Here is a 20,854-nt window from a genome sequence, read left to right as displayed (position 1 = left end):
TCTCCTTTAACATCCTGTTTTTGTTGTTGTTTTGATTGGATGTTGGAAGTGTGGCGCTGATAATTAACATATTAACTTGTTAGGAGCTCATTTAGGCGTTGTAATTGGCAATTGCATAATGATATTATAGAATACACTATGAATGAGTGTTAATGAATGAATGAATGAATCAATCAATCAATCAATCAATCAATGAATGAATCAATCAATCAATCAATATATACAAATATAATAATATAAAACACTAAATGATGAATGAGTGTGTGTGAGCTCACTGAGTGAGCGAATGAATGAGCAAGTGAGCGAGTGAATGAATGATGAATGGATGAGAAGGTCAATGACTGAGTGAATGAGTAAGTGAGTGAATGTAAAAGCAAGTATGTGAACAATTGAATAAGTGAATGAGTAATTCAGTGAGTGAGTGAGTGAATGAATGAATGAATGAATGAATAAGTGATTTAATTAATTAATTAATAAAACAATGAATGAACGAATGAATGAATCAATTAATAAATGAATAAGTTAGTGAGTGAATGAATAAGTGAGTGAGTGAATCAATAAGGGATTTAATTGATTGATACATTCATTCATTAATGAAACAATGAATTAATTAAATAATGAATTAGTCAATAAATGAATAGGTTAGTAAGCAACTTATTAAGTGAGTTAGTTACTTTATGGATACTTCAGTATATGAGTGAATCAACAAGTGATTTATTTAATTATATGATTTATTTATTTATTAATGAAACAATGAATGGATGAATTAATGAATCAATCAATGAATTAAAAAAATAAGTTAGAGAGTGAATTAATGAGTGAGTGAGTGAGTGAGTGAGTGAGTGAGTGAGTGAGTGAGTGAGTGAATGAGTGAGTGAATGAGTGAGTGAATGAATGAATGAATGAAAGAATGGATTAATTCATATAATAAATTATATAATAATTATAAATAAATTTATATAATACATGTATTCAATAATGAAAAAATGGATGAATAAATAAATGAATTAATAAATGAATAAGTTAGTGAGTGAGTGAATAAGTGAGTGAGTGAATGATTGAATAAGTGAGTAAGTGAATTAATAACTGAGTTAATTAATTCATTCATTCATTCCTTAATAAAACAATGAATTAATCAATTAATTACTGAATGAATAGGTGACTGAGTGAGTGAATGAATAAGAGAGGTAATGAATAAATGAAGGAATGAATGATTGACTGGGTGGATGAGTAAGTAAGGGGACCAATTTAATAAGAAAGTGTTTGAGCAAGAGAATGAATGGATGGATGGATGGATGGATGGATGGATGGATGGGTGGACGAGTGAGTGTGCAAGTGAATGAGAAACTAAATTAATTAACAAATTAATAATTGAATGAATGAATGAATGAATGAATCAATGAATTAAAAGAATGGATTAATTTATATAATAAATTTTATAATAATTATAAATAAATTTATATAATAAATGTATTCAATAATGAAACAATGGATGAATAAATAAATGAATTAATAAATTAATAAGTTAGTGAGTGAGTGAATAAGTGAGTGAGTGAATGATTGAATAAGTGAGTAAGTGAATTAATAACTGAGTTAATTTATTCATTCATTCATTCATTCATTAATAAAACAATGAATGAATCAATTAATTACTAAATGAATAGGTGACTGAGTGAGTGAATGAATAAGAGAGTTAATAAATGAATGAAGGAATGAATGATTGACTGAGTGGATGAGTAAGTGAGGGAACAAATGAATGAGAGAGTGTGTGAGCAAGTAAATGAATGGATTGATGGATGGATGGATGGATGGATGGATGGATGGATGAGTGAGTGTGTGTGCAAGTGAATGAGAAACTAAATGAATTAACAAATTAATAAGTGAGTATGTGAATGAATGAATGAATGAATGAATGAGTGAGTGAGCAAGTGAATGAAAGAATGAAAATGCATGAAATAATAAACAATGAATGAATAAATAAATAGAGAGTGAATCTATCTATCCATCCACCCATCCATCTATCAATAATGCATGTCTATAATACATTGCCCTCTATTCCTATTACTACTAGTAATAATAATAATAGTAATAATATTCGAGGTAATCACAAGATTAAGGGAAAACAAATAAAACAAAATTAAACAAAACAAACAAACAGACACAACAAAAAAAGATAAAAAAATAACCACAATCAAAAAACATTTAAACATTTTTTCTACACAATAAAAACAACAAAAAAATAAAATAAAATCGTGAGCTGTAAGTTGAATTTCAGAGCGCAGTCGCTGTCAGTGTGTGTGATGCAGCTAATAAAGCAATTAACTTGTTAGGAGCTCATTTAGAGCTGTAATTGGCAACATGGCCAATCCCTTATATGAATAAATGCAGGTTTTAGTGACCTTTCAAGCACACAGTCTCTTTATTAACCAGAATGGTTAATGAACGCATGCTTTCTCTGTTCATGCCGATCTAACCATTAGAAATGGGGGATTTGCATAAGTCTCATAATGGCATCATGTGAGGGAAGACCTGTGTTTTCAATGACATTGAAACGTATAGAATAAAACATGGTCCTGTGATAGGACTTTTTTTTTTTTTTGCAAGCAATGCATAATTCATAATTAATAAAAAAGAAAGCAAAACAAAATAGATAATTTAATAATGAAGAAATAAAATGTCCAATAGATAATGATCACAATGAATGAATGAATGAAGGAATGAATGAATGAATGAATGAGTTAGAGGGAAGTACAATGCTAAAAACAAAACAAAAATAAAATAAAATAAATTAACAATAAAACTAATAAAAAAAATAAAAAAATAAAATTCACAGCAGTGCCTACTACTACTACTACTGATAATAAAATTTAATACAATAAAATAATAAAAAAATAAACAAATTACAGCGAAGCAGTGGTGCAGTAGGTAGTGCTGTCGACCTCACAGCAAGAAGGTCGCTGGGTCACTGGTTCGAGCCTCGGCTCAGGCGTTTCTGTGTGGAGTTTGCATGTTCTCCCTGCGTTGGCGTGGGTTTCCTCCGGGTGCTTCGGTTTCCCCCACAGTCCAAAGACATGCGGTACAGGTGAATTGGGTAGGCGAAATTGTATGAGTGTGTGTGTGGATGTTTCGCAGAGATGGATTGCGGCTGGAAGTGCATCCGCTGCATAAAAAAATACTCGCTGGATAAGTTGGCGGTTCATTCCGCTGTGGCGACCCCGGATTAATAAAGGGACTAAGCCGACAAGAAAATTAATTAATAAACAAATCACAAAAAATGATAATAAAATAAAATAATTCTGATTATTAATTGATTTATTAATTAATTTACTTATTTGATTTAATTAATTGTTAATTTATTTAATCATTCACTTATTTAGTCATTATGTTTTTTTATTTTATGTATTTTTTATTTATTCATTCATTTATTTACCTGCTTGTTGCCTTTATTTATTTATTTATTTATTTATTTATTCACTATTTATTTATTTCATTTATTTATTTTCATTCATTCATTCATTCATTAATTCATTCATTCATTCATTCAATTATCCATTCGTTTTTTTATGTATTTGTTTATTAATTTATTTATTCATTCATTTATTTATTTCATTTATTTATTTGACCATTCATTCATTCACTTATTTATTTTATTTATTTTATTTATTTTATTTATTTTATTAATTAATTCATTCATTCATTCACTAATTTATTTATTTAATTATTTATTTTTTTGTTTATTCATTTACTTATTCATTACTTACATTAATACTTATTTAGTTATTATGTATTTTTTATTTATTCATTCATTTATTTACCTACTTTTTGCCTTTATTTATTTATTTATTTATTTATTTGTTTGTATGTTTGTTTGTTTGTTTATTCATTTACTTATTCATTTCATTTATTTATTTTATTTATTTGTTCATTCATTTATTTATTTAGTTATTTGGTTTGCTTGCTTGCTAGCTTCTGTAAATGTACAACCACTTGCTATAGTGCTACTTTAACAAATACTAGTATTCAATTTTATTAAAACAAAAAATGAAACAAACTTTAATACATATAATTCTGAATAATATAATACAATTCTGAGAAAAACATTTAGTCAATGATGTATTCAGAAATCTATTAATAATTTAAAGTGCATTTCTGTGCATTTCACACACACACACACACACACACACACACACTGACACTGACACACACACTGACACACACACTGACACACACACACGCAAGCACACACAGATCCCACACAGCAATCCATCCCAGCAGCAGCAGCACAAAACAGCACGAATGAAAATCCTTCATGCATTACAGATGATAATTCATAACTGAGCCGATTCTCCAGCTGATAGCTCAAATAGACGAACACGACTTCCTGTCAGCGTACCTGCAGCGCCGGTCCTGCTTCCTGTCACCAAAACACCAATGCTAATTTGCCGGCTTGAATTTGCTCTTCTTTACGGCCTCATATGTCTGTCCGTTTGATGATTAATTTATGTCGATAATGGAGAAATACTGAACAGAGGAATGAAAAGTGCTCTGAATACAGACTCGGCCTTCAGATGGAGAGCGATCTGACCTGAATACACAAGCGGAGAAAACCCACGCTAATCATGCAGACTACAGCGCCTCACAGAAACACTGCTTTTTAATGCTCACAAATGAACATTCACTTACTTTTACACGAGAAAAACTACAGGTTTCAGAGAGATTTAAAGGGTCTGTTCACTCAAAAATAAACATTTGATCACAAGTAAAGATTAAAATGCACATTTCAGGCAAACATAACTACAAATTCTAGGCTGTTTTAAGAGGTTTGTTCACTCAAAAATGAACAATTGCTCACTGGTAAACATCAAAATGCACGTTTCAAGCAAGTTTAATGAGATTGCTCTTTTAAAAATGAACATTTGTTGGCTTGCAAATATAAATCTGGACATATTTTAAGGATTCATTTTGTCAAAAATCATAAAAGAAATTATCACAAACAAAACTACAGATTTATGACTGATTTAGAGGTTTTGTTCACTCAAAAATAAACATTTACTCATATTTCAAACAAATTTAAAAAGTTTATGCATTTAAAAATGAACATTTGTTGACTTGCAAATATAAAATTAGACATATTTTGAGGATTCCTTCAGTCAAAACAGATAAAAAATTCTCACAAACAAAAAACTACAGACTTTAGGCTGATTTAAAGGGGTTGTTCACTCAAAAATTGACATTTGCTCACTGGTAAACATCAAAATGCACATTTCAGGCAAGTTTAATCAGTTTGTTTACTTTAAAATGAACATGTATTGGCTTGCAAATATAAAATTAGACATATTTTGAGGATTCATTTTGCCAAAAAATCATTAAAAAATTCTCACAAACAAAAAACTACAGACTTCAGACTCATTTAAAGGGCTCGTTCACTCAAAAATGAACATTTGCTCATTTTTAATAATTGAAATATATAAAATTTTAAGGATTAATTCAGTTAAAAATTATTTTAAAAATTACCAAAACATAAAAACTACAGACTTCAGGCTGATTTAAAGGTTTTTTTTTTCTCAAAAATGAACATTTGCTCACTGGTAGACATCAAAATGCACATTTCAGGCAAATTAAATAAATTTGTTTATCTAAAAAGGAACATTTGTTGGCTTGCAAACATAAATCTGGACATATTTTAAAGAATCATTCAGTTAAAAATCCTAAAATTTCCCGCAAACATAAAATGATATACTCCAGGCTCGTTTAAAGGGTTTGTTCACTCAAAAATGAACATTCACTCACATTTCAGGTAAATTTAAAGAGTTTGTTCATCCAAAAATGAACATTTTTTTGATTTGCAAATATAAATTTGGGCATTTTTTTAGGATTCATTCAGTTCAAATAAAGACTTTCTCACAAATAAATATACAGATTCTAGAGTCTTGCAAACATAAAATTATATACTTCAGAGTCATTTAAAGGATTTGTTTACTCAAAAAATGAACATTTGATTACAGGTAAACATCAAAACGCACATTTCAGGCAAACAAAATATAGATTTCAAACTGATTTAAAGGGTTTGTTCACTCAAAAATAAACATTAGCTCATATTTCAAACAAATTTAAAGAGTTTGTGCATTTAAAAATTAACATTTGTTGGCTTGCAAATATAAAATTAGACATATTTTGAGGATTCATTTTGCCAAAAAATCATTAAAAAATTCTCACAAATAAAAAACTACAGACTTCAGACTCATTTAAAGGGCTCGTTCACTCAAAAATGAACATTTGCTCACAGGTAAACATCAAACTGCACATTTCAGGCGAATTAAATGAATTTGTTTATTTAAAAATGATCATTTGTTGGCTTGAAAATATAAATCTGGACATATTTTAAAGATTCATTCAGTTAAAAATCCTAAAACTTGTCTCGCAAACATAAAATTATATTCTTTAGAGTCATTTAAAGGGTTTGTTCACTCAAAAATGAACATTTGCTCAAATTTCAGGCAGATTTAACAAGCTTGTTCATTTAAAAGTGAACATTTGTTGATTTGCAAATATAAAATCGGACATATTTTAAAAAATCATTCAGCCAAAAATAAAAAATTTATCACAAATATAAAATTACAGACTCATTTAAAGGGTTAGTTCACTCAAACATCAAACTGCACATCTCAGGTAAATTTAATGAGTAAAATCTGACATATTTTAAGCATTCATTCAGTCAAAAGTAAAGACTTTCTCACAAAAATATACAGATTTTAGATATAGATTCTTGCAAACATAAAACTACCAATACCAGACTCATTTAAAGGGTTTGTTCACTCAAAAATGAACATTTGATCACAGGTAAACATCGAAATGCACATTTCAGGAAAACAAAACAACAGATTTCAGACTGATTTAAAGGGTTTGTTCAATCATAAATAAACATTCACTCATATTTCAGACAAATTAAGAGTTTTTTTTTTCATTTAAAATTGAACATCTGATGGCTTGCAAATATAAAATTGGACATATTTTAAAGAGCCCATATTATACATGAAATAGGGTCATATCTTGGTTGTAAGGGTCTCCAACAACAGTTTAATATGCATGCAAGGTCAAAAAAAACACTTTCATGGTCTTATAATCTGCATTTATTTTTACCTAATTATCCCAGCGACTCCCGTATGAATCGTCCAGTGATTCATTTGTTCCCAAACCCCTCCTTAGCGCGAAGCTAATCTGCGCTGATTGGACCGATGACAGTCTGTCACGATTGGTCGACTGCCTTCAGTCAGAGAGTGAAAAGCCAAACAGCTAATCAGCAATATATAAGTAATCACAGTTCATGCACGCTCGATAGTGTAGGCGTGGATTTTAGCTGCCAGTGGGTCAATGTAAATACAGACTATGGACTTGAAAATTCAGACGACTAACTATTTTATTGAGCAAAAACTCCAAAAACAGTTGAGGAGATCTCCTAGCTTCTCACTCTGCTCTTTTTTACAGACACACACACACATATTGCACAAACACACACACGCACTTAACCCTGCTCCGGACGACAACGCGCGCGCACACACACACACACACACACACACACACACACACACACACACAAACACACACACCTCCGGACGACAGCGCGCGCACACGCACACACAGATACACACACTACTCCCCGTCCACGGAGCTCCGTTAACAAAGCAGCACGCGTCGCGTTTTTAACGTGACTTTGCACGCGATAAGAGAATATAGCCAGTTAACCTGATACAGTACACGCGGTTACAAGTAACAAATCACAACTAAATACATTTACAAGCTAGAGTCAACGAGGCAACTTTAAGCGCACGTACTTACACTTGAGAAATGGAGGAAGAAAAATCCATCCTGACGTCCAGCATTAAGTTACTCTTTACTGATCCTTCCTTTAACAAACGCTGATGAAGTATTCTTTGTAGCATGTAGTTTCCAGAAGTTTCCAGTAGTTTCCAACTGCTTGGCTATAATGCTGAGGTTTCATCTTTGGGTAGAGACTCAATATATCCATCTGCAGTGTGACTTCAGTCGACCGGCATGTTTGTGTGTGTGTGTGTTTGTGGGTGTGGGTGTGTGTGTGTCTGGGTTTCTGCGTCAGAGGGCGGGGCCTCAGGTTTGAAATCTCCCGGGTTTGCGCGTGCACGTGAATAACTTGGTTTCGTTCGTACGTCATGGCGAAACACCTAATGAATCGGTATCAAGGTGACTCGTTTGAAGCACTATGAGTCGACTCTTTTATAGATGAATCAACCGTTTTAAACACTGTATTCTTACAGATTTAAGCCTTAGCTGGATACTTTACTTCACTTAGAGCTGTGTTACACACTACATGGAGGGGAATTTTCAAAAACCCATAATATGGGCTCTTTAAGAAGTGAAAAATCATTAAAAATCTCAAAAACGTATAACTACAGACTTCAGACTCATTTAAAGCGTTTGTTCACTCAAAATGTGAACAAACATGAATGCATTTAAAATTATAGCATTCCACCCATAATAGTAAGAAAACTATAGGTATCCAACGTTCAGTCCACTTTTTTACATTAAATAAAGTCTACAGTTATGCTTTGAGCATATTAATTTAAGCATTTTGAGGATTGCATAACGAAAATGCTTTGTAAAAAACGTAAATGTCCCCCATAAAGGGGTAACAGACTGGCATTTCACCTTATTTGAGTAATTCCTGACTATATTAAAAACTGACAGCACTTAATATGTAAGAACTCGAACAAAAATGTTGTGTGAAAAAGTAAATGCCCCCCATAAATTGGTATAATACAAGCATTTCAACCATATTAAAACAATTTCATAGACATCTAGGAAAAGTTCTATCTGCTTTTTTTATTAAATAAAAGTTTACAGTTGAGCCTTTAAGATCAAGCATTTTGAGGAGTGCATGATGAAAATGTTTTGTGAAAAAGTAAATGCCCCCCATAAATGAGTTATAGACTGGCGTTTTATCATATTTAAGTAATTCCTGACCATATTAAGCACTGACAGCACATAATATGTAAGAACTCGAACAACAACATTTTGTGAAAAAGTAAATGCCCCCCATAAATTGCTATAGGCCAAGCATTTCAACCATATTAATAAATAACAAAGGCATCCAGGAAATGTTAAAGCACTTTTTTTTTTTATGAAATAAAAGCGTACAGTTATGCTTTTAGGATATTAACTCAAGCTTTTTGAGGATTGCATAACGAAAATGTTTTGTGAAAAAGTAAACGCCCCCGATGAAGGGGTTATAGACCGGCATTTCACCTTATTAGAGTAATTCCTGACTATATTAAAAACTGACAGCACTTAATATGCAAAAACTCGAACAAAAATGTTTTTTGAAAAAGTAAATGCCCCCCAGAAATTGGTATAACAAGCATTTCCACCATATAAAACAAAAAACAAAAACAGACATCTAAGAAAATTTCTATCTGCTTTTTTTATATGAAATAAAAAATTACAGTTGAGCCTTTATGATATGAACTCGAGAATTTTGAGAATTAAATAACAAAAATGTTTTGTGAAAAAGTAAATGCCCCCCTTGAATTGGTATAAGCCAAGCATTTCACACAGATTAATAAATAACAAAGGCATCCAGCGCATGTAAATGTTCCCTTTTTTACATGAAATAAAAGCATACTGTTGTGCTTTTAAGATATAAACTCAAGCATTTTGAGTCTTGACAGTAAAAGTGGCTTTGCTTTACAGTAAACGGAGCTATGGAGATTATTAGAAACCTTTAATGTTCGACAGCAGAAAGAATATCCTGAAGGTCAATAGGGCTTTAAATAAGGTGTGTTTGAGTAAATCATGACACAGTTTCCAGAATGACTTCAGCGTATATCTGATGAAACATCTGAGGTAAATCCTGCAGCTTTAGACGGCTCTGTTTCTGGAGCAGCAGAAAAAACCTGGATGAACTTGAGCTTTAATCCGCCGCACTCCTCCTGCTGTTCAGACCGAGAGGAGGAACAGAAAATGGACAGAAAGAGGATGAAAGAGAATTTGAGAAGGCTAAAGATGGAGTGTGATGGGAGGACATGCGAAGTGCTTCAAATGGACAGCTATAAGGACAAGATGCAAAGCAACGGCCGGCTGTTTGGAGCAAGAAATGGGAAAAGTCGGAGAAAATGAGGGGAGAGCAGACAGGAGGTGTGGATTACAGGGTTGTGTGCCGCGCTGAATTGAACTCAGATGCCTTTTAAATGATAATTTCAGTCCTGGATCTGACATGAGGCGGCAAACAGGAGCATGTAAATGTCAAGAAATGTAATTCAATTGAAATTCACACAAAGGTATTAGCTCTTTCATTTTCGGGATTTTTATAACATGTATTACTATGGACTTTTAATATTATGTGTTATATTTATATCATTTTAAATCTATGTTATATATATATATATATATATATATATATATATATATATATATATATATATATATATATATATATATATATATAAAGTGCATCAAAGTAAAATATGTGTCAAAGTGCTGTCTGAAATTTCCATTGAAAATGAGGATTTTTGTCCGACTCTTGTGTTTATGTTGAGTTATTTCATTTTAAAGACCTTTAAAAGAGTGTATTCTTTGCCATAAACTTGAAATTACTGAACCTACGCACAGGAGCCTGATAAAAACTGTCATTTTTGATGGAAGTATATATATATACACAGATCGCACAGAACTACAATGTTTTTGTTTATATGGACTACAAGCTCCAGTCATGCAGTGCACACACACCGGTTCCTTATTCTGTCAGATAGCAAACACTCACAGCTGAAGCTGCTCATGGACTGATTACAGTACTAGGTAAACAGTGCGCACGCGCACGCGCACACACACACACACACACACACACACACACACACACACACACACACACACACACACACACACACACACACACACACATACACGTTTGTTTTTGAGAAAAGTGGCTACATTACATAGGTTTCCATAAATTTTTTACTGTTAAAACTGTATATTGTATTGCTCTCACCCCAACCTACCCATAAACCCAACCATCAGAGGAGACAGTGTACAGAAAAAACTCATCCTGTGTGATTTTTAAGCCTTTTACTAAATGAGGACGTCACCAATGCCCTCAAATTTCACCTCCTTTCTGTAATATTTCTGTCATACCCATGTCATTATACAGATTTGTGTCCTGATATGTCACAAAAACATGTACACACACACACACATCGATGCTGAGTCTTGTTGTACTGCTTTTGTGGACATTACGACAGGGTTTTCCTTGTCTTGTTTTTGCCCCTGGCTTTGTTTTGTTTAGGTTGCTTGCTGCCTGCCTTTTGACCATCTGTCTGTTTTATGACTACGACTTTGGATTTCCTGTGTACATCTGACCATTGCTTGCCTGACCATTCTTGTGGCACTCCGTTGTCAGCATACCACTTCACATATAAAACATCATTTGGGAAATATTTAAAAAAGGAGAGAAAAAAATGAGAGGGATGCTAATAATTTTAACCTCAACTGTATATAAATAAATACATATATATTATATATAATTATTTTAATTGAAATTTTTTTAAGCGCTTTATTATAGTATTCATGCTATCATGCACACACAGCAGCTTTAGTGACTGTCTGTTAGTTATACAGTATGAACAATCAGCCAAAAGCTTCAAACTCACACTTCATAAAAGCAGTGGCTTGTGATCTGATGAATCACTCAAGAATCACTCTGACTGATTCACAGTGGCACATTAGACTGATTCACTGATGATTCATCAGTCCAGACTGATCAGTGACTTACTTGACTCTCTAACTTGTTTATGAATCCACCTTTTAGTGTTGTCTATTTGTTGTTTTACTCTCTAACAGACTCCGAACTCAAAAAGCACAACATAATTCATCTTGCTGTGTCCTTGTAGATGCAATAACAGCACTGTCAGAGTATTTTAGCGCGGTGCTTTATCGACAAAACGCAAACATGCATCATAAAAGTCTTATTTTTCAGACACCCTAACCACAAGAGCTGCTTCTCAGTTTCAGATCCTGTTTGCCAAAATACTAATTTCATAAGACTCCTGAATAATATATTAGCAGGCATGCTTGAGTTGTTCACGAACAGCCCGAGGCTCTCATCAGGGGGTCTAACGTGAATTTTTGCGAACTTCAAGAGCTTCAAGGTGAACAGAAGCACCAGCGCCAGCACCCGCTTTAACTCCAGCACTATTCCAGAACATTCCCAAACAAAACCCTACTGTACAGTTGGAGGCAGAATTATTAGCCTTTCTGAATTATTAGCCTCCATATATTTCTTTCCCAATTTCTGTTTCTAAAAAAATATAAGTATACACAGACATATGTTGGCACTAAGGAATGATAAGGTTTTATCTGCATGTTTTTGAGATATTGAAGTCCTGAATGCACACACATAAGCGCGCACACACACACATACAGTTCAGACCCACATAACACAATGTGTATGTGTATTTATTTATATAGCGCATTTCTTGTGTATGGCCATACACCCAAAGCGCTTTACAATCTTGAGGGGGGTCTCTCCACACCATCACCAGTGTGCAGCATCCACTTGGATGATGCGGCGGCAGCCACAGGACAACGGCACCAGTGCGCTCACCACACACCAGCTATTGGTGGAGTGGAGAGACAGTGACAGAGCCAATTCGGTGGAAGGGGATGATTGGGAGGCCATGATCGTAAGTGCCGATAGAGGGACTTTGGCCAGGACACCGGGGTTACACCCCTGCTCTTTCACGAGAAGTGCCATGGGATTTTTAATGACCACAGAGAGTCAGGACCTCGGTTTAACGTCTCATCCGAAAGACGGTGCCCACTGACAGTATAGTGTCCCCTTCACTTTTACTGGGGCATTAGGACTCACACAGACCACAGGTTCAGCGCCTCCTGCTGGCCTCACTAATACCACTTCCAACAGCAACCCAGTGTTCCCTAGTGGTCTCCCATCCAGGTACTGACCAGGCTCAGCCCTGCTTAGCTTCAGTGAGTAACCGGTCTTGGAATGCAGGGTGATATGGCTGTGGCTAACAATAATAAATATAAGGTATAATAATGCATGCGCACACACATACACATGAAGATACACATACACATACACACGTAAGCATGGACACACACACACACACACAATATTATTAGGCATAATGATATAATAATTCATGCATGCACATACGCACACACATAAACATAACACAATCATAAATAGAGCGGAGGAACTATGACATCACCTTGTAGGCTAATCGGCTGCTAGCTAAAACGGGTTCCCTTGATAAAATCCCATAGGCTTTTCGAAGATTGCATATACAGTTTTTTACGATTGTTTACACTCTAAAATAAAAATGTCCACACAATTTGCACAATTCTACTTCAAGGAGCAAAAAACCTCCACAGATTTGCACAACATCACACACGATGTCTGCTTCACTCTTTTAGCAAAACATTACACACAGTGATTTGTAAAACTCTACACACATTTCGACACCTTAGACACAGATAAGGATTGTGAGGTTACTTGCTTGTCATAACAAAGCCCCCGATTGCCTATGACCAATTTTAAACAAAAAAAAAAAAATTGTGATTCACATTTTAGCCAGAATTGTGCAGCCCTAGACTGAAGTGTGTCATTTTGTAAACAATCTAGGGATTCTGCAAATTGAGTGTGGTGTTTGAATAATTTTGATTATTTTTTGAAAAAAAAAAAAAAGACTTTTACAGTTTTTCTTGGTTGTTTACACACAATTACAGTTTTTCTTGTTTGCTTTGACCTGGTTAAAGAAACTAAGTTCCACTTCATTTTTATTATCACTATCCCAGCAGAGCAGAAGACCGGTATTGCAAATGTGTAAACCCTTTCTCATTGGGTTGACACATTTTCCCCACAATTTTTCAAAACAGTTAACACGGATGTCATTCAAGCAGTCCAAACTTCATTGTTTTAGTTATGGTAACCAAACTGAAACCATCCATTCCTAACCATTAGAAACCACCAAGATCAGCGTGAATTCAATGAAGCACCGGTTTGACACTACTTTACACAAATCTTCACTTAGCAATCAGTCTGCAAACATTAAAATGGTAGAAGGTCTGTGTTGTTCTGTGCCAGCATGGATGGAGGAGGTCAATAGTGGCTATTTCCTATACTCCCAATATATTTGACTGTATATTGGTTTACATGTGTTTTCTCTAATATTTACAATATTTTATTAGTTTTTTTATTTTTTCTGCTTCTTTCTGCTACTTTTTTCTTTTTTAAATTTTATTTTTATTTTTTATTTTTTTTACGGTATTTTAGTTTTCAGCCACAGTTTGAAAAATGTCATGAATTCAATATAAGTTTAATCAAAGCATTTCTTATTCTTGATCCAATTCTTTGCAAAAAGGCCAATTTGACAGCCCAAATAGAATTCACATTGAGATCTGTATTTTGTTTTTTGTTGTCCATTGTCTAATGATTAATTGAAAGAGCTCATATACTTGTTTGCAAGTTGTGTTGTTTGAAGGTAAAACTAGCTTTTGTTGCATATTTTTAATGTTTTGACATGGTATGTGCATTTTGCAAGCATAATGTTTCATTTTGACCATGAGTGCCGCTGTTTAGGCCTGTGTGTTAACTGTTTTGAAAATGTGGAGTTTCAGTTGACGGCTGCATCAAAGCAAACAAGAAAAACTGTACTTGTACTACAGACACAATTTCTACAACATGTGACTGATGCACCAACCCCCTAAACCAATTCTGCTAAACTACAAGCACAATTCCTGCTTTACACTCAAATTGCAGGTTTACAACACACTTTTTTGAAAACACTACACACAATTCTCTGCATTTTACACAATTTTCATGCAGAAAATCTTTTGTTTTCACAAGGAACACACTGTCATTCACAATTGTAAAGTCAGTTGCCTTACTTTACATACTAACTCATCACATGAGTAAACACTTGTCTCACAGAATTTCAATTTAGAAATCAGAGCTCATCTGGATCATCACTGGTTCACTTCCCACCCACAATTTTTAGTGGTTTATCTCCCTCCATATTATCCATTCTTCAAACCTATTGAGGATGTTTTTTTTCTGCCTGGAGATGTAAAGTGTATGACCGAAATCCACACACACGTATACCCCATCTCCAAGCTATAGCAGTTGATGGTTTTCATGGATGGATTCACCATGCGAGGTGACATTTCCCCCGCTGCTTGGCCAGACCAAAACAGAAAAGAGGATGCAGTATAGCTGTCATTTTTATTCTTTTTTCTGTAACTGTGTTCTGTAAATACTTCTGTTGATGGTACATGTAGACCACGTTATCTGCAACTTTGTGTTGGTTGGGACGAACACTGTGTACACAGTTTTTGTGGGGAAAATACAGTAAAATGTATTTGGTATTTGTGTGTTTTGTATAAAACAATATTCTGAAATATTTTACAGTGCACTTCTGTAGGCCTATGTACTGTCTGTCTGTAGTAAGTGTAACACTGAACAAAAAAGACAGTAAGTCATTATGATGAATGGTCAGACTGTTTTACATTCAGCACATCAGTCCCACATAGCAAAATTTCTCTGGCCCAGCTCTGGCCCACACAATCAGGTTTTGCTTGGCCCACATGCCGCAGTGAATTACGGTACATGACTGGACCAAATCTGGCTTCCAGACAAAAGCCAAACACAGACCATATCTGGGCCAAGTCTCAGCCAAGTTAATAACTCATAACTGGGCCTGAACTGGGCCAGATAGGTTGGTGTGTCACGATTGCAATGAAATTGATAAACCCATGGAGTGATGCGCTTTAGGCACACTATGGGCACGCTTTTTCTCAAAGTGACCTGATTGGTAGAATTTTTTTTCTTTACTCAAAAATGATTTTAGTGTATTTTAAATGTGGGTCAAGACTGGCCAAACTCACATGGCCCACTTATCAAATTTTTAAATCTGGGCCAAATACTACGTTTTTCATCTGGCCCAAATCTTGTGTGCCGCCTTAAAAACGGTGCCACCTCTGCCAAATCTGGGCCATGTTTGGCCCACATGCTGTATGCCAGTGCCGGATGAATGCCTGCTGTGCCAGCTTTTTGCCAAATCTGGGCCAGAATTCTTTGCTACTAGGGGTGTTCAACTGTTCTTATAAATGTCTATTCATGTGATGGCTTGTGTGTGTCATTTGAAAACAAAATACCATTTTGAGAAGAAATCACACTGTTTTGAACGTAGATTTGTGTGTAGAGTTCTGACAATATGAGATCTGCTTACAGAAAATGTGTGTAAACAATTGAAAAAAGCTGTAATAAGCTCTGTGTTCAAACACTGTTCAATACACGTACACGTGTTGTCCAACCAGATAATCCTCATACAAAACTATAACTTTTAGCACTTTAAACTGAAAAGCTAGGCTTTAAATGGACTAACACAACCCCCACGTGAAACAATCTGCATTTCAACACTTTCAAAAGACTTAAATCTGTGTGATTTGTTGTGCTGTTTTCCTTATAAGGACCAAAAGATGTTCAAAAGTAGAGTTATTGATATATTTGTGGGGACATTCGGTCCTGACAACGTAAGGAATACAAGGTTCTCAGCAACACACACTAAACCAGTTACATTCTGCTGGTCTTTTACAGATGAGCATGTGTTGTGGCTCATGAATCTCAGCGGGACACTGCGGGTATAACACACTGTTAGATGGCATGTCATTGTGTGATATATACTATATAGGCCAGGCTTGCAGCACCTGCAGGAACAGAAGTGTGATCCGCAGTGCTGGGGTTTTGCATGGCCCTCAGGTAAACCGCTTGCCAAATAAAGGGATATGGACCCTATTCACATTTCCAGGTTTCTCAGTAGCGCCATGGTTTGGTAAACTACTCAGAGAGTACAATTAATAATTGTTTTTACAATCATATTTGCTGAAATGATAAATAAAAACATGATGATGGTGTAATTAAGGCATTCAGAAAAGGAAAAAAAAATTGTGAGACTGAAAGCTGATTTATACTTTTGCCTGGCGCCGCATCTCGCATCTCCGCTGACTGTGCGCGCACCTCACGAAACAGACAAAGCTTTTATACATGATGCGTTCGCCTTTGTGATGTTCGTTAAAACGACAGGGGGTGGTCAAAGGAAACCAAACATAAAATCAAGCGGATAAACATAGAGCTAGGAATTTTCAGAACCACGTCATATCTTTAATATAATCAAAAGTTTTTACACTAATTAATTTTGTAAATTAATTGTATTATTTTTATGATTATAAAGATTTTAATAATCATTCAAGATTTTTTTTTAAATCAAACTTTGTTGCATCACTTGCTTTTGTTCATATCTTAACATTCATTCTGAAACCGTAGCTCTATAAACATTTTTGAAGATCGCAAATTATATAGCCAGAAGAACGTATGACTCCATTTTGTCTTTAAAACGAATGCTACGGAGACGCCGTTCCTTTTCACGCTTAGCTTAAACTCCGTATGGATGACTTTCCTGCTGTTACCAATTTGTCCAGTGGCTTGCAGCATATGTTGGCAGACTTGAGACACAGAGAGGAGTTGACCACGATGACACGGTTCAAGTGCGGCGAAGAACGGTCAGTCGATCGGTCAGTCATTTGACAGCCAGTCGAAAGCGGCCTCTGGTGGATTAACATGAGAACATCATGCACAAATGGCACTCGCAAGACAAATTTGACATCTGAAAAAGCGTACACAGCGGCCTCTGGTGGATTCGCGAACACAAAAGCTGCAACAAAAAAAACAAAACACATCTCCTGTGATGTATTTGGCGCTCTCCAGAAATGTATATAGGGGTACATTTTCAGAATAAGCCTATGTTGGAGAATGAATCGATTTCCTTGGCTGTGTTTTGGATCATTGTCTTGCCGAAATGTCCACCCAGGTTTCATCTTCATCCTCCTGTTGATGTTGGACTGAAGCTGCTAAAATTCATTGCTGAAAAACTACTGAGAGATTTCAGCCGCTGTCTGGGCTTTCACTTCCTTTCTACACTTTCCTTTCTTCATTTGTTTAATACTTTTCCCTGCATCATTTCATCTTATTACACGTGACTTCATTTGTAAACTAATTAACATTGGTTTCTTTGCATATATAAACTTCTTTTGTTGTCATCAACATCTGGTGACAATTTCAAGTCAACCGCACATTTAGAAATATGTTTTCTGAGAAAAATGGTGAGGTGTTCAATATTTATTTCCCCCACTGTATATATAGGCCAGGCTTGCAGCACCTGCAGGAACAGAAGTGCGAGCCGCAGTGCTGCGGTTTTGTGTGGCCCTCAGGTAAACCGCTGGCCAAATAAAAAGGACATTAGGCTAATACGAGGCCCTTGCTGTTAATTCAGCTTTGTTTTCACACAGGTAAAGTTGGTAACAAGCGTGAAATGCGTGCACCTGGTCATGGCGCAGCTCCAGGAGGATCATCCGAACAGCTGGAGGCCTATTTCAGCCGCGAGCTACGCGTGTCCCCCTACTGCCCTCATCCATCCACAGCCATTGTTTTATTCTGTCATTTATTCACTCAGCGGGTCGCCTAATCTAATACGATTTACGCCACTTACATTTTTCATACAGTGCATATTAGCGGTTTAGTCCCGCCTGAGCGGAGCGAGCTGTGGACCTTGCTCAAGGGCAACTATGACACTCTCATTTTACAGGTTCCTCTCACAGTTTTTGGCATTTCCTTCACTGCTTTTCTTCCCCCCGCTGCTCTCCCTGGACTGCAGATAAGCCATGCACAACCTTTCAGACAAGGCCAGTCCAAGAAGCTTTTGAGCGATTGAACATGTTTCAGCAAATGCTTGCGGACAGGTTCTTGGAATCGCACATGCATTATTAACCGAACTCAATTAAGCAGCAGGTACAAAAGAATTTTAGATTAGCGCACTGATCTTCCCGGCAGTGTCAAAGTTCAGAGAATTTTCCCAAAGCAACTACCTTGATGTCCATCTTCTCATCGGTCTACAATTGCTTTTCATGCTTTTGTGCTGAAACGTGATGTTTGGATAGACCATATTCAGCACTCACAGCATATAATATGCTAAAACTTTAACAAATAAGTGCTGTGAAAAAGTAAGTGCCCCCTATTAATGGGGTTGGATTGGATTAGATTAGGCTTTGACTGTCATTATTGCTACAATTGATGTCATTCCCCACCACTATCTATCTATCCATCCATAAATCCATCCACCCATCCATCCATCCATCCATCCATCATCTATCTATCTATCTATCTATCTATCTATCTATCTATCTATCTATCTATCTATCTATCTATCTATCTATCTATCTATCTATCTATCTATCTATCTATCTATCTATCTATCTATCTATCTATCTATCTATCTATCTATCCATCCATCCATCTATCTATCTATCTATCTATCTATCTATCTATCTATCTATCTATCTATCTATCTATCTATCTATCTATCTATCTATCTATCTGTGTCTGTCTGTCTGTCTGTCTATCTATCTATCTATCTATCTATCTATCTATCTATCTATCTATCTATCTATCTATCTATCTATCTATCTATCTATCTATCTATCTATCTATCTATCTATCTATCTATCTATCTATCTATCTATCTATCTATCTATCTATCTATCTATCTATCTATCTGTCTATGTGTCTGTCTATCTGTCTGTCTATCTGTCTATCCATCCATCTATCCATCTATCATCTATCTATCTATCTATCTATCTATCTATCTATCTATCTATCTATCTATCTATCTATCTATCTATCTATCTATCTATCTATCTATCTATCTATCTATCTATCTATCTATCTATCTATCTATCTATCTATCTATCTATCTATCTCTGTGTCTATCTGTCTGTCTGTCTGTCTATTATATTCATTCATTCATTCGTTAGAGGTTGCCACAGCGGAATGAACAGCCGACTTATCCAGGATATATGTTTTAAAAACACCAATACACTATTGCATTCATACACTTCATACATACAAACATACACTATGGTCAATTTAGCCTACCCAATTCACCTATAGCATATGTGTTTGGACTGTGGGGGAAACCGGAGCACCCGGAGGAAACCCACGCCAGCACAAAGAGAATATGCAAACCAAACTTCACACAGAAATGCCAGATGGTCCAGCCAAGACTCGAACCAGTGACCATCTTTTTGTAAGGCAACAGTGTAAAAGGTCAATAAAGAAGAACCCAAACCTTAAGATAAACCACAGACTACTGGGAAACTGGTAAAGAAGCTGCTAAAAGCAAAGATTAATGGGGTTTATAGTTATTTTTTCCCAGCATTGCACCAATTTTATGTACTAAAACTGCAGGTGAGTTTAATACCCACAGTGGGACTCTCATTTACTACCAAATGATGGAGAAACCCATGATTTTTAATGGCAGATTTATTTATAAACTAAATCCAGATGGGACAAAAATGCGTCTTTATTGCAGATGGATTTGATTAACAAATGTGAAACACTGTTGATTTTACAACTGAACACGAGTAAGATTAAAGCAAATCTGCATTCAACATGAACTTTTACCATAAGTCTTTTTTATAAATTTATTATAAGTATTACATACACTTACCGGCCAGTTTAATAGGTACACCTGTCCAATTTGTTGTTAAAAGAGGAATATCCAGTCCGCAGCAGTCATGTGGGCACAAATACCTTGTTGATGCCAGAGGTTAGAGGAGAATGGCCAGACTGGTTCCAGCTAATAGAAAGGCAACAGTAACTCAAATAACCACTCGTTACAACCAAGCTATGCAGTTGAGCATCTCTGAACACACAAAACGTCCAACCTTGAGGTAGATGGGCTACAGGAGCAGAAGA

The 20,854-nt window shown here is 35.2% G+C and overlaps 2 protein-coding genes across 4 annotated transcripts in view; one reads left to right on the top strand and one right to left on the bottom strand.

Moving 5' to 3' along the window:
• The window catches only part of iglon5 (IgLON family member 5), a 390,249-nt gene that overhangs the window by 228,281 nt on the left and 141,114 nt on the right, over positions 1–20,854 (bottom strand).
• lim2.5 (lens intrinsic membrane protein 2.5) overlaps positions 14,289–20,854 on the top strand; it is a 425,704-nt gene continuing 419,138 nt past the window's right edge. For both annotated transcript variants that reach the window (XM_087285702.1, XM_087285704.2), the window contains exon 1: positions 14,289–14,697. The gene's annotated coding sequence lies outside the window, so the exon portion shown is untranslated. The remainder of the gene's footprint in view (positions 14,698–20,854) is intronic.

This window comes from Danio rerio, chromosome 16 (genome assembly GCF_052040795.2).
Source record: "Danio rerio strain M-AB ecotype USA chromosome 16, GRCz13ab, whole genome shotgun sequence".
NCBI lineage: Eukaryota > Metazoa > Chordata > Actinopteri > Cypriniformes > Danionidae > Danio > Danio rerio.
Note: the sequence above shows the minus strand (reverse complement) of the source record. Positions and strands in the feature narration are given on the sequence as shown.